The following is a 14,935-nucleotide window of genomic DNA, read 5'->3' on the forward strand; positions in this document are numbered from 1 at the left end:
CTGAGTAATAACCCCAGAAAAGCATGAAAATAAATCCGTAGGAAAAATAAAAAGCTAGAAATGTGGATAGTCCAGACACAGAATCAGATAAAGAATACAAAATTTTGAAAGCAGGAAGTGAAACCAAACAATCATATTGGGAAGAAACAAGTGAATGGGAAAAATGAAAAGACTAAATAATGTCAAGATATAGCAAAACCATAGGCTTACTAATAATGACTAGGAGTCATTGTGATGGCAAACCTGACAGAAATCACCGAAGGGAGGAGTGTAGCTTGGTCTGGCCTCATGCTTTCAAGGGAGTTCAGTCTGGCACATAGAAGAAGGCATTGCAGTAAGTGCTGGGGCATGAGAAAGCTGTTCTTCATTCCATGGAGATCTGGAAGCAGAGGTCAATCGTAACATGACCTGTGCTATTGAACTTGAAATGTCAGGATTTCATGGCCCACTTCTACAAAACAGATTGTAGCTGCCAGTTCCTGCAGACTGCAAAATACTGCCACAATGTGGAGATAAAGCAATTATCTTGTAGGAGCATTTAAAATTCAAAAAAGGTTTCTAATGTCAAAGTCTTTGACAGGAATGATTGAAATAGATTAACAGTTAGGTAAAATCATGAAATGTGCATCCTTCTCCACAACAAAAATGAGTGTTGTGGCCGGGTGGTGGTGGCACACGCCTTTAATCCCAGCACTCGGGAGGCAGAGGCAGGCGGATCTCTGTGAGTTCGAGGCAGGCTGGACCGACAGCCTCCAAAACAATACAGAGAAACCCTGTCTCATAAAACCAAAAAAAAAAAAATGAGTGTTGTGATAACACTGTAAACAATGCCAGAGAAAAATACTTTATGGTGTAAGTGGGAGAGAGACAGACAGGCAGACAAAAGGGAGAGAGGGAGAGAGATTGAGACAGAGACAGAGACAGAGAGAGACAAGAGAGAGAGAACTGATTTGACTTTTCTCTCAAAGAGGGAATTCATTACAAAAGGAGATAATGGAAAACAAAACTGAGCCAGAGAAAGTGGGTGATCTGAATAATTATTGACTTCAAGGATATGTGCTAAAATCTGGGTAGCAAGGATACTCCAGTTCACCCAGGTCTCATCATTATAACTGGAGCCCAACGGGCTCAGGGCAGCTGCACTGTGAGTTCTAAACTAGGTCTCACCAATTGTGACTGGAAGATTTGCCTGCGGGAACGTCACAGCAACAAGAGCTTGAAGGTACTGGTCCCACTGCAACACAGTTAGGAAAGAGAGACTGACTTAAACCACTGCTCAGCTCCCTTTCTACCTTTCTACACTGGAGGATGCCTTTCAGGGAACAATACCATCCACAATGGGCAGTTCTTTAGGATCAATTAAAGTAACCAAGATACTTCCCCTAATTCCAGTGGCATGCCCAACACACAGGTGATTCTAGGATCTGTCACGTACATAATTAGCACTAATCATAACAAAAGAAGTTTTGTTTGCACATGAAAATCCTCCTAGTTTACAAGTTTATGTCTTTACAAAGACATGGGTTGTTTCTAGTGTTGGCCAGCCTCATTTTTGGAGCCGTTCTTCATGCTGAATTAAAATATCCTTGATTGTCTAATGCCTCCATGTTTTACTTTTTCCTTGTCAAATAATACCTCAATCTATTCTGAATCCCAAATGGATATTCTTAGAGTCCTGTGTCTTCTCCTAAGTTTCTATTCAGGAAAATCATGCCTCCAACCATGCCCATCTCTACCAGTATCTTTACTTCACTTTCTGGTTAGCTCCCTAGGAGTGTTCTCACTGAGGGTGGAATGAATGTCTCACATTGTTAATAGCATACAGTAGGGATTTGATAAATGATTTTGCATGGTGAGGACACCTAAATATGTGGTATCCATATCATTTTTATGTTGAACCTGCCAAAATATATCAGAGCTTCTAGCAATAACTTCCTAAGTATACACAGGTAGATGCTCTCCCTAAGAAGCTCATTTGAGATTTTGCTGAATTCAAGTTTTAGCCATTACTTCTGGGGCTTCTTGGATTTTCTCCATCAAGTCAAAGGAAACATTGTGCTGCATGTAGGCAGATTTATCATCTCCTGCTACATTCCTAAAGGAACAAGTGTGATTAATAGATGGAAACTACTTGTCTTGAAGAGTTGTATATATCTGCCTCCCTCACAAATAAGGCCTGTCTGGTCTTCCAGATTCCACTGGATTCATGGATCAATTTTTCTCTACATCACTGGTCCTTCTGGTTCCAACAGCTGTCTGAATCCATCTACTCTTTATGGCTGGTCCTCCTGGCTCCATCATCTGCCAGGATCCATCTTCTTTGCATATGATGTCCAGGATGGCCCCTCTGGCTACAGCAGCATCTGGTTCATGACCTTTATACGAAGCTTATACCAATTCTCCTCAAAGTATTCCACTCAATAGAAGCAGAAGGGTCTTCGCTTCAATAACCTTCATACACAAGTCACACAAAGACACAACTAAGAAAGAGAACTTTAAACAATATCCCTCATGAATATTGATGCAAAAATACTCAATAAAATACTGCCAAATCAGCTGTTTATTTGCTTGTGTATACAATGGCTTATTGGAATGTCCTCTTCAAATTGGGATTATTTTTGTTTCAAATTTTATATTCACTTACTATCTACATGAAACTGTGTAATTATACATTTTCCACTGTGGACATGGCAAACATGATATTTGAAATGCCAAGAATGATGCTTGCCTTCTTTATATATGTTTATCACACTGTTACTGTAAGCCTGTTGATATTAGTTAAATATTGTTGTTTCCTAAAAAAATAAATAAATAAATCCAATACTCTCGAAAAAAATACTGGCAAATCAGATCCAAGAACACATCAAAAAAGGGGAATGGGAAATCTACAGAAAATAACAAGAATTCATAACCAATGTTCATTAATATCCCTCACTACCAATGGTCATAACTGACCTGTCAAAAGACACAGGCTAACAGAATGGATACAAAGACAGAAACCATCCTCCTGCTGTATACAAGAAATATACTTCAACTTCAAATACAGATGTTACTTCAGACTAAAGGGTTGGGAAAAGATTTTCCAATCAAATGAACCTAAGAAACAAGCTGGTGTAGCTATCCTAATAACACATAATCATATTAAATCAAGAACAGACAAGCAATTTAAATAAACCTATAACCCCTAACGAAATAAAAGCAACCATTAAATGCCTCCCAACAAAAAGAAGGCTAGGAAAGATGGTTTCAAAACAAACATGATGGCTTGACAGACATCTATACAACATTCCATCCAATATACCTTCTTCTCAGCGGCACATCGAACCTTCTCAAAAATGGACCATATACTTAGCAGCATATCAAACCTCTGCAGGTACAAAAAATGGGAATAACTCCATGTTCCTTAACAGACCACCATGCTTTAAAGTTAGAATTCAAAAACAACACAAGTTGCAGAAACCCTACAAATTCATGGAAATTGAATAATACACAATTGTAACAATCCTGGGTCACAGAAGAAATAAAAAAAAGAAATTAAAGACTTCCTAGAATTCAATGAGAATGAAGAAACAACATAGCCAAATTTATGGGACACTTTGAAAGCAGTGCTAAGAGAAAGTTCATAGCACTAAGTGCCCACATGAAGAAACTGGAGAATTAACTAGAGAATTAACAGCACAACTGAAAGCTCTAGAACAAAAAAGAACCAAACTCACCCAGAAGGATTAGACACCAGGAAATAATCAAATTGAAGGCTGAACTCAATAAAGTAGAACCTAAGAAAGTGATAGAAATAATCAACGTAACAAAGAGTTGGCTCTTTGAGAAAATCAACAAGATAGACAAACCTTTATCCAAACACACCAAACAGCAGAATGTGAACATGCAAATTAACAAAATCAAAGATGAAAAGTGGGACATAACAATGGACACTGAGGAAATCCAGAGATTCATCAGGTCATACTTTGAAAACCTGTACTCCACAAAATTTGAAAATTTAGAGAAAATGGACAAATTTCTGGATATATATCACTTGCCAAAATTAAATCAAGAACAGATAGGCAATCTAAATAATCCTATTACCCCTATGGAAATAGAGTCATCAAAAGTCTCCCAACCAAAAACAAGCCCTAGGCCAGATGACCTCAGTGCAGAATTCTACCAGAAATTCAAAGATCAGTTTATACCAATTCTCCTCAAAGTATTCCATGCAATAGAAGCAAAAGGGTCTTTGCCAAACTGTTTTTATGAAGCTTCAATAACCTTGATACCCAAGCCACACAAAGACACAACTAAGAAAAAGAACTTCAGACCAGTATCTCTCATGAACCTAGATGCAAAAAGTCAATGAAATACTGGCAAATCTGATCCCAGAAAACTCATTTTCCATGATCAAGTAGGTTTCATCCCAGGGATGCAGGGTGGTTCAACATACAAAAATCCATCAATGTATTCCAAAAATCACATGATCATCTCACTAGATGCTGAAAAAGCCTTTGACAAAATCTTACACCCCTTTATGATAAAGGTCTTGGAGACATAAGGTTTAACAGGAACATACCTAAACATAATAAAAGTTACATACAGAAAACCAACAGCCAAAATCAAACTAAATGGAGAGAAACTCAAAGCAATTCCTTAAAAACCAGGAACAAGACAAGGCCGCACACTCTCTCCATACCTCTTCAATATTGTACTTGGAATTCTAGTCAGAGCTTTTAGAGAACAAAAGGAGTCAAGTGAATATAAATTTGATAGGAAGAGATCAAACTTTCACTATTTGCAGATGATATGATAGTTTACATGAGTGACCCAAAAAACTCTACCAGGGAACTCCTATAGCTGAAAAATACCTTCAGCAATGTGGCAGGATACAAGATGAACTCAATAAAAAGAGTAGCCCTACTATATAGAGAAGATAAAAGGGCTGAGCAACAAATCAGAGAAACATCACCCTTTACAATTGCCACAGACAGCATAAAACACCTTGGGGTAACCCTAACCAAACAACCTGTATCACAAGAATTTTGAGTCTGTAAAGAAAGAAATTAAAGAAGACACCAGAAAATGGAGAGATCTCCCATGCTCTTGGATACGTAGGATCAACATAGTCAAAATGGAAATCTTGCCAAAAGCAATCTACAGATTCAATGCTATCACCATTGAAATCCCAGTACAACTCTTCGCAGACATTGAAATAACAATTCTCAACTTTATATGGAAAAACAAAAGACCCAGGATAACCAAAACCACCCTGTTCAACAAGGCAATGTCTGGAGGCATCACTATCCCTGACTTCAAGCTCTATTATAGAGCTATAGTCCTGAAAACAGCTTGGTATTGGCACAAAAATGTACAGGTATACGAATGGAATCAAATTGAACACCCTGATATTAAACCACACTTATATGAACACTTGGTTTTTGACAATGAAGCTAAAATTACACAATGGAGAAAAGAAGGCATCTTCAACAAATGGTGCTGGCATAACTGGATGCTGGCATGTAGAAGAATGCAGATAGATCCATGTCTATCACAATGCACAAAACTCAAGTCCACATGGATCAAAGACCTCAACATAAATTCAGTCACAATGAACCTGTTAGAAGAGAAAGTGGGTGGTACCCTTGAACAAATTGGTACAGGAGACAGCTTCCTGTACATAACACCAGTAGCACAGACACCAAGATAAACTATTAATAAATGGAACCTGCTGAAGCTGAGAAGCTTCTGTAATGCAACAAGACAAAAAGGCAGCCCACAGAATGGGAACAGTTATTCACTAATCCCACATTTGACAGAGGGCTTATCTCCAAAATCTACCAAGAGCTCGAAAAGCAAGTCTCCAAAACACCAAAGGATCCAGTTACAAAGAGGGCTACAGAACTAAATAGAGAATTCTCAATAGAGGAGACTACAATGGCTGAGAGACACTTAAGAATGTGTTCAACATCCTTAGCCATCAGGGAAATGCAAATCAAAACAACTCTGAGATACCATCTCACTCCTGTCAGAATGGCTAAAATCAAAAACACCAATGACAGTTTATGCTGGAGAGGATGTGGAGAAAGGTGAACACTCCTCCACTGCTGGTGGGAGTGCTAACTCATGAACCCACTATGGAAATCAGTAAGGAGATTCCTCGGGGGAAAAAGGGACTCAGTCTACCACAAGACCCAGCAATTCCACTCTTAGGCATATACCCAAAAGATGCACATTCATACAACATGATCATCTGTTCCACTATGTTTAAAGCAGCACTATTGTAATAGCCAGAACCTGGAAGGAACCTAGATGCCCCTCAACTGAAGAGTGGATAGAGAAAATGTGGTACATTTACACAATGGAATACTATTCAGCAGAAAAAACAATGGACATCTTGAAACTTGTAGGCAAATGGATGGCACTAGAAGTAAGCATCCTAAGTGAAGTAACCCAGCCACAAAAAGACAAACATGGTATATACTCACTCATATATAGATTTTAGACATGAATCAGTGGTGTGCCAGTCTACAATCCCACTGCTAGAGAGGCAGGGAAACAGGAAGGACTCAAAGAGAGAAATACATGGTACCCCAGAGAAGGTGGAATGAGGCAAGATCTCTTGAGCAGATTGAAAGCACAGGTGGGGGAGAGGAAAGGAAGCCAGGAAAAAGAGAGTAAGAGAAGAGGAAGGGAGAGGAGGACATGGGGGTGCAGGAAGGTTGAGTTTGGGGAAGAATAGAGGAGAGACAAATGAGAGATACCATAGTAGAGGGAGCCATTCTTGGTTTGAGGGGAGATCTGGCACTAGTGAGATCTCCAGATATCTACAAGGATGACATTAACTGGCAAACTAAGCAGTAGTGGAGAGACTCCATTAAATGCCCCTCCCTAATAATGATTTTAACGACTGTCTTACATACCATCATAGCAACTCCATCCAGTGACAGAGGGAAGCAGAGGAAGACACACACAGCTAAACACTGAACTGAACTCCTGGAACCCAGTGACATAGTGGGAGGATTGATGAGCAAAGTGGTCAATACTAGGTGTGTGAAACCCAGAGAAACAGCTGACCTGAACAAGCCAGCATGAGACTGATCCCGACCTCCTGAATGTGGGTATCAGTGAGGAGATTGAGTCAATCTATGGGGTTTGGGGGTGGTAGATCAGTATTCATCCCTGGCTTACAAATGGATTTTGGGGACCCATCCCACAATGAGGGTTGCTTTTTCAATCTGGGCACTTTGGAGAGATCCTGGGCCCTTGTGAGAATGAAATGACAGACTCTAGAGATACCCCATGGAGGGCCTTACCCTCCCTGGGGAATGGACTGGGGATTGGATGGGGGGGCTGTTGGGGGAGAGTGGGCATGGATGGGAGGGAGAGATTGCTGGGACTGACATGGGAGGCAAGCTTGTTTCTAATTTAAATATATAATTAAAAAGTGTTAAAAAAAAGAAATGAGATACATTGTTTCTGGAAGAATGACAGTATTCATTAAACTGATTTAAGACTTGCAAAAGAGCTTCTGCCATTGTCCCAGAATTACTTAAGGAACTTACATCACTAATTCTGAGGAGTGCATAGACAAGAATCAATTTATAAATGTGGAAAATGTGCATTTTCTTGCTTTTTAGATAATGCTGCTTATATTTAGAATGGTTTGCTAAGCAAATTTTAATGTTCTGGCTATAGGCATTTTTCATACATCTTAGTAAAAACATATTAATTAAAAACCAGTTCATGACCAGAAAGCTGAAATAGAAACAATAAAGAAAACACAGAATGAGGGAATACTGGAAATAGAAAAGCTTGGTAAATGATCAGGAAGTACAGATATATGCATAACCAACAGAATACAAGAGATGGAATAGAGAATTTCAGTTGTTGAGGTCTTACTAGAGGAAATAGAGTCATCTACCAAAGAAAATCAAAGTCCAACAAATCCCTAACACAAAATATCCAGGGAATATGGGACACTGTGAAAAAGACAAACCTAAGAATAATAGTTATAGAATAAGGCAAAGAAGTCCAGATCAAAAATAAAAATAAAAAGAAAACATATTCAACAAAATCATAAAAGAAAACTTTCCCAACCTAAAGAAGGACATGTCTACGAAAGTACAAGAAGCTTACAGAGCAGCAAATAGACTGACCAAACAAAAAGTTCCCTTGCTACTTTATAATCAAAACACCAAACCTGCAGAATAAATAAAGAATGTTAGGAACAGGAAAGGAAAAAATCTAAGTAAAGTATAAAGGCAGACCTATCAGATTTACACCTGACTTCTCAATGGACACTCTGAAAGCCAGATGGTCCTGGATTGATATTCTACAAATGCAAAGGGACCATGGATGCCAGCCCAGACAACTATACCCAGAAAACCTCTTGAACTGTATAATGGAGAAGTCAAGATATCCCATGACAGACATATATTTAAACTACACATATCCACAAATCCAACCCTACAGAAAGTAATTTGAAGGAAAACTCCAATACAAGAAGATTAACAACACTCACAAAAACATAGACAATAGATAATCCCACTTCACCAAAAACCAGAACAGAAAAAAGGGGTCAGGGGAGGGAGAGGGTGCCTGGGATCAACCTGTGAAGCAACCATGTTTCTAATTTAAATTGAAAAATAAATAAATAAAGTTCATTTTTCAATAAAATATATCTATACACCTAAAAATTAATATAATGAATTCATTTGCAATATGGATATAAACCATGCAGTAACACAGGTTTTGGCTTTTGGAACATCCTCTACACTCGAGCCTGGAAAAATCCCCATACACACCAGCAGAGTATAATTATAGCATTCCACTCTGATATAGCCCTCATCTGATGGGGGAAGCCCTTCTGTGTATATGTTTGTCTTATTAGTTGATAAATAAAGCACTGTTGGCCAATAGGGAAACAAGATTGGTGGGACTTGAAGAGATAGAGGATTCTGGCAGCCAGAGGCAAAGAATCACCATGTTGGACGCCAAAGGAATGAGAGGTCCAGACACTTGTGGTAATAGAAGACCATGTGGAAATACTTAGATTAGCAGTCATGGTTTAATAATTAATCCAGAACTAAACAACATGATACCATAGCAAACGGCCAACAGCTTCATAATTAATATAGCATCCTGCATGTTCATTTTGGACTGACACAGCTCTGGGACCAGGAATGTGGAAAGATTTATCATAACACAAAGTGGTGTTTCCCATTTCATTTCTAGTTGGCCAGGGTTTGCAACTACTTTAGGTTCACTATGTATTTTACTGATGCCACCTGAACTCACTCTTCTTTTTGAGTAAATCTGTGATGACTACCTTTTTATTGTTCCTTTACTAAGTAGCTTGACCTCTTTCTCATGATTTAGCTATTTTGTCTAATTGTAAATAATCCAGATATTAATCTTCTATGTGCGGTATCAATAGCTAAGATTTCATGCAGTTCTCTATGGCACACCCTCATCTAACTCCTTCTTTGCTGGTAATGAACTCTTCGCTCCTCTGAGAGAACATTTGTTAACTACTGCCAGGATTTCTGGAGTGGTTAATGTTTTACTCCATTCCGGCCTGTCCCTGAACCTTCAACACTGGGATACACTGGAATCTAACATTTTCAGTGTTTGTTACACATTGACCTCATAGTCATTTGGCTCTGGCTTTTTACAGGGTCAAACAGAGGAAGAAAAAGCCATTTATTTATTACCTTTAGTTTTTTGACTGATGTTTTGTAACTATATTGCATCATACTAGCCTAGAACTCACATTAATATGCCTGCCTCTGCCTCGGCCTGGAACTCTACCTGTGATTCTGCCTCAGTGGTTCTGGGACTAAAACAAAGCTGTACCAATCCTGGTTTCTTCCTGAACATCAGTTTCAAGTATATTTTTATGAAAAGGCCATATGAGAGTCAAGGTGTGGTTTGGTACACACCTATTATTCAAGAAGACTTAAGTTCATGTGTATAGAACTGGAACTCAACTCAGATACTTTTCTTTTGTTGTGAAAATCTGGGGCTCAAGCAGAGATCATAGAAATGCTTTCCCCACTGCTGTATGGACCTAAGTGCAGAGGTGCACTGACAGTAGGGGAGCAGCTCACTTACCAGGCCTTGCCTTCTTCCTTGAATATTTTTCAGTGATGGAAATGGATTGACACTTCTGGCCAGATACTCCTTCTGCCTCAGGGGAGTACTCTGAAAATCCTGCACCCAAGATGCCCAGATGAGAACAACACCTGTCTATGGGGACAGATCCTTCAGAATTCTTGAAGCTGCAAGCCTGGAACAAACAGAGAATAACAACTTAGTTAAGATGAAAGCCTCTGGATGACTATAAGGGCACTTTATGTGTAAAACAGATTCTTATATTTGCATTAATGTTCCCCACTGGGTATCTCAGTGGAAAGGCCCATATCACCTTAAGGACTAGTGTTTTGTTGTCGTTTGAGACAGGGTTTTTCTATGCAACCCTGGGTATCCTGAAACTCACACTGTAAACCAGGATGGCCACAGACTGAGAGATCTGTCTGCCTCTGCCTCTCAAGTGCATCACTATCTATAATGGTCTTAAAGCTCAAGAAAAGTAGGTGTGACTTCTTTTTGCTTTTTATATTCATTCATTTTCAAGGTTGGGTTGATGTAATCAAACTTAAGTCTGGTCATGTTTCCTCATGTTAAGAAACAGAAGTCAGCATGATGACTAAGAAATTATCATTGCTCTGGACATATGACTCAGTGTTTAAGAGCAAATACTGACTGCACTTGCAGAGCATTGGAGTTCTGTTCCTAGCACTCATGTTGCACAGCACACTGATTATTCTGACTCTCAACAACACCCAATTCAGATGCAGACATAGATATACACAATCAAAGTAACCTTTAAAATTGAACTTTTCATTAACATTCATTGCGATCTCTAGACAAGAGTCAGTTCCTGTTGGCTGTGTACATGAATATACACACATACACACACATACGTGTTCTCTTTCTCTCTCTCTCTCTCTCTCTCTCTCTCTCTCTCTCTCTCTCTCTCACACACACACACACACACACACACACACATTAGATGTATACACATTTACAAACCACCTATAAATCTTCTATATGGGTATGACCGAAAACTTCAAATGTGTGAGTCCTGCTAATATTGTATTTGTTACTTTGGATTTAGTTCTTCATTGTTATTAATTAGTCTTCTTCAAGCAAGAGGGCATTTCATCTATCTATTTAAAGGACGGGTGTCTATCAAACTTATGACAAGCTTTGGAGCTCAAATGCATTCAGAGGCCTCTTAGGAGATGGAGATATCAATAGACAAAAAAATGAAATGTGGTTTCATTGAAATAGCAGCTATCCATATCCAACACCTGCAACTTCTGGAAAATTCTCCATTACTCTTTCCATTCTTCATTTACTTTGCTGAAATGACATAACACATTTTCCTCTTGTAGCTCAATTCAATTCAACACATTCCTAAGAAGGGGAGATCACTCCCAACCCCCCAAGGGAGTACACATGGCATATAGACATACATGCAGGTAGGACATAACTACACATTGAATAAAAATAAATAAATCTTTAAAAAGGAAAGAAAGTAGCACACAAGAGACAGAGACAGCAGAGAGAGAGAGAGCACTGTCGGCTATAATATAGCATCATCAGGATGTGGAATCACCATTGCAGTCTTAATCCCACAAGATCTATGGATGCCTTTAGTGCCTGCAAAAGACCTGGTCTGTTACCCCACAATACTGGAGAGAGATTTGAAGAACCCTACTCATCCCTGCTAAAACAGTGACTCCTTGGTGACTCCGGGGGAAGAACAGTCAAGTCTAGTTTTGTGCACACAAGTCAGCCACACAGAGTCTAATGCACAGTTCCAATCCCATAGGCAAACTAATAGCCCTAGCTAAACTCAATTGGTGACAAAGAAAAAGACATGAATGTGAGAAAGGAGCTAATGAAGAAGCCAGAGTGATGGGGTTGAAGGAGAACAGCACCGACTAGATGGTGAGAGTAACCACAGTGAATGACACATAGGTATGAAATTGCAAATGTTTGCACTAAATAAAAATTGTAATGATGAGGAAGGTGAAGAAACACAACTCAAAGGTGCAGAAAACATATTCAACAAAATCACTGAAGAAAACTTTCCCAACCTAAGGAATGACATGCCAATGAATGTACAAGAAGCCTACAGAACACCAAAGAGAGTGGACCACAAAAACGTCCCCTCGGCACATAATAATTAAAACACCAAACATACAGAATAAAGAAAAAATATTAAGAGCAGCAAAGGAAAAATGCCGTGTAACATATAAAAGCAAACCTATCATTATTACAACTGACTTCCATGGAAACTCTAAAATCAAGAAGGCCCTGGATAGATAGTCTACAAACACTAAAATACCACACATGCCAACCCAGAATACTATACCCAGCAAAGCTTTCAATCATTGTAGATGGAGAAATCAAGATATTCCATGACAAAACCAAATTTAAACAATACATATCCACTAAGCCAGCCCTATAGAAAGTAACAGAAGGAAAACTCCAACCTAAGGAAGTTAACTACACTCCCATAAAACAAGGCATTCGTAGATGAAATATGACAGACTATGGGATATGGATGTTGGTTATTTATTGTGAGAAATAACTTACATGAGAAACTGAAATCCCAGGTTAGTCTCTGCAGAATTTAGAGACCCGACTGTAACTCCTTAAGACAGCAAGAGACCCTCTCCTCAGCCCTTTATTCCACACAACCCATACACACCTGTGACCATGCCCAACACAGGCATGGTCAGCAACACAGGTTCCTAGATCTTTCCCTACAATTACCCATTTAGTCTAAGGAAAAAATTTAGACTTGAAACAAAACAAAATTGTGTCAATATAAAATGTCTTAAGCATATGTGAAAGTACATATACGTAGAATATGATAAGGATATTTATTAAACAACCATTGTAAAAAGAAAGAAGACCTTACACAGTATTATAAATTGGCATATGCAAATCTTCCAAGAAGGGAATACAAGCTGATCTGGCATAAGTTACATCATATGAGAATCTATAACAATATAAGTCATCTATAGCTAATTGTCACTAAGGTAAATCACAAGAAGGTATAATAAGCTACCTATATCCCATCCTAACCATATATATCACCTCCAAACCATAAATCTATCTGAAAGAGATACCCAAGTCTGAACACCTCCTCCCAAACCCTCTAAGCAACTGAAAACCAACCATAAACAGGTGTAAATTATCCCTTAGTGTCAACAGGGATAATGTGTCAAAGGGGCTGTTGTACTTTTCGAATCACTTCCTGCTGAAATAGGATAACAGTTACATCATGGAATCCTGTGGGAAAAAAATTTTAAAGTAGTGAAAGTCTCAAGTGAACTAGATACAACATTGTACCTAGTCTCTGTTCGGTAGGAGATGCTTGGTTGGAGTTCTTATCTGAAGTTCTGGCCAGCATACAAAGGAGATGCACCTTAGCACCATATCAGCTAGCTAGTCTGGAGTTGCCTGAGCAGTGAAGTCCCAAACCACTTTTGGGGTGGTATTTGTCAGATCAAATGCATCAAGGTAGATCAAGTGGAATTGATGAAATGGGGCCCCATTTCCTTTCGAGAGAGTTCAAAGATTGCTGTTAGGTAATTCTTTGTTCACTGTGGAGTACTTAAACATTAATATCAACACAGAAATTTCAACTTTTGTAGGTATGCATACCAGGAAAGGCAACAATAAGGAAGATAATAAACATGAGGGAAATTAGGCTTTCAGAGAAAAAACTGAGTATAGACAAATGACAGTCCCTAGATTTTGTTTTCTTCTGTCTTATATCAATTGGTTTCTTGACATAATACAGAAACTCTGAATTATCTTTTAACAACATACTTGGATTTAGAGGAGGAAAGCCAAATCCAACTCCAAAGCCAGTGTTGGTTTGTGTGAATTGGGACTAAAAGAGTGCTAGGAAGTAAAGAGAAATGGATTTCTTGTAAGGAAATAGTTTCAGAGTTTGCCATATGACAGAGTCTCCTTTGCTTGATGGTTCTTTTTGGAAAGCTATCATCTCTACTTTAGGTATCCACATGTCTAGTGGCTTTTTGTTTTCAGGAGATGGGTTTTCAGGTTAAGACAAGAATAAAACACTCCCCTTTACTTTCTGAGGTTTCCATGCAGTTCATGGGATATAACTTGGGAGATGACCGGTCATTTTTTTCATCATCCTGACGTTTCAACTGTTCACATTGAATCTTAATCAACTTTGGTAGTATCCAAAGCTTTTCTCCTCCTGTGGAAAAAAGGCAAAACCACATCCCATCCCAATCATGCTGTGAATTGAGGCAATAATTTAGGGAACTCTGTACAAATTGAAAATTTGCTTTCTATTTCCCATGGTTTCCACTACTCATCATTATCTTCCTGATTCTAATAGCTGTAAGAATTGGAGATTTCATGGTGAACACACTGCTACTACTGTAAAGATTGTTTTCCTCTGTACTCAAATCTCCAAAGTATGAAAGATAATCTCAATGAGCCACTTTCTTGCCTATCTGTCTGCATGCCATCTCTTTGCTCCCATTATCATCCTGTCCACGTGGCTGTATTGCCAACCTACACAGTCTAGGATGGAAAAGTTTAGTCAATTTGAGCTGTGTTAACTATGATTATTGTAGTAAACTGGCTGTGATAGCCATGCTTTCATCCCCATTGAATTAATGAGTGTTTTCATACTGAATCACACAATATGGACAGAAAGCTGCTGACTAGACTGGGTTGCCAGTTTTTCTTTAAAAGCACCTTCCACAATAAAAAGTTATCTACACCCTAATCAAGCATGTGGTTTAGTTTACAGCGACAGTTACTTCACTGAAGATGGTTTCTTCTAGTGCTGTACATAGCCTGCAAATTTCAAGGTTCCATTATT

Source organism: Mesocricetus auratus, unplaced genomic scaffold (genome assembly GCF_017639785.1).
Source record: "Mesocricetus auratus isolate SY011 unplaced genomic scaffold, BCM_Maur_2.0 Super-Scaffold_100030, whole genome shotgun sequence".
NCBI classification, from domain to species: Eukaryota; Metazoa; Chordata; class Mammalia; order Rodentia; family Cricetidae; genus Mesocricetus; species Mesocricetus auratus.